Source organism: Myotis brandtii, unplaced genomic scaffold (assembly GCF_000412655.1).
Source record: "Myotis brandtii unplaced genomic scaffold, ASM41265v1 scaffold994, whole genome shotgun sequence".
NCBI lineage: Eukaryota > Metazoa > Chordata > Mammalia > Chiroptera > Vespertilionidae > Myotis > Myotis brandtii.
The window spans coordinates 408,182-409,496 of record NW_005372142.1 but is presented as its reverse complement, the minus strand read 5'-3'; the positions used below and the strand labels follow the sequence as shown (position 1 = coordinate 409,496).

The window sequence follows — 1,315 nt, the reverse complement described above, 5'->3', positions numbered from 1 at the left end:
GGAACTATGAGTGAAACTTGGCAAAAATAACAAACAATAGGATTACACCCCTATGAAATTCATATAATGGAATTATGATATACAGAATAAGTATGTTCATATGGTTAACAGAATAAAGTGAAAATGAAAAATATTAGAGTAATACATTATTTGAAAAATATCATATTGTTTTTATAATTTAATTTATTTTAATAGAAAACTTACAAGAACAGCACAGAAGACAGACAACATTAAAAACATGTACTTGCATGTAGGACAACTAAGTTAGAAAAGTATAGTGAATGGATGGAATCTACTGTATGATAAAAATGCTACAAACACCATTTAGTTGCCATCAATAAGAAATTTACTTGTTTTAAAAAAATCCAAATGCTGGCATTGTCCAGAAAAATTTAACAGGTTTATTTATATTTTTGTAAAGTTGAACTGCTCATACTTATTCACTGAAACATTTGACTTGCATTAATGCTTTATGTCCCCACATTTATATTAAAAAAAATTCACACACAAATTAAAATGGAAAAACTGCCAATACCTGATTAATGTTCCCTATTTTCAACTTGCAATCATATACTTAAGTACCTTTTGGCCCCATGGGGGTGGGGAAACCTAACATTCAGAACTACCAATAACAAGAAGAAGAGAAATTGTTTTAAAAGAATAAAATGTTTTCCACCATAGTGGATTCTTAAACACGTTCTCCACATATGCAGCGTGCTAGCTGGATGTCTTTTGGCATAATTGTTACACGTTTGGCATGGATAGCACACAGGTTGGTGTCTTCAAAAAGGCCAACCTGATAGGCCTCACTGGCCTCCTGCAAAGCACCAGTCGCTGCACTTTGGAGCAGAGGTCTGTGTTGAAGTCCTGAGCAATTTCTTGCACCAAACGCTGGAAGGGAAGTTTGCGAATCAGAAGCTCAGTAGACTTCTGATAATGTCTAATTTCACAAAGTGCCATGGTACCAGGCCTGTAACAATGACGTTTCTTCACCCCTCCAATAGAGGGTGCACTCTTTCAAGTGGCTTTGGTAGCCAGTTGCTTCCTCGGTGCTTTACCCCTGGTTGATTTGCAGGCAGTCTGCTTTGTATGAGCCATTGTATAGAGACCTCTTTACTTACCTCCCCTCTCCTTTGGCTGGAGCTCGGCGAGCTGGAGGTGGCGCAGGCATTGGAGAGCAAAGGTGGCTGTGAACACCAAAAAATATCATATTTTTTAAATAAAAAGTTTTAAGATAATTTTTGATTCACATACATTTATAAGAAATAATACAGGGAGATCCTGTGTATCTGTTACTCAGCTTCCCCCAATGGTA

General features: G+C 36.5%; 1 pseudogene; it reads right to left on the bottom strand.

Moving 5' to 3' along the window:
- Positions 1-611: 611 nt before the first annotated feature.
- On the bottom strand, positions 612-1,098 carry LOC102243548 (annotated as a pseudogene).
- Between the last annotated feature and the right edge of the window lie 217 nt (positions 1,099-1,315).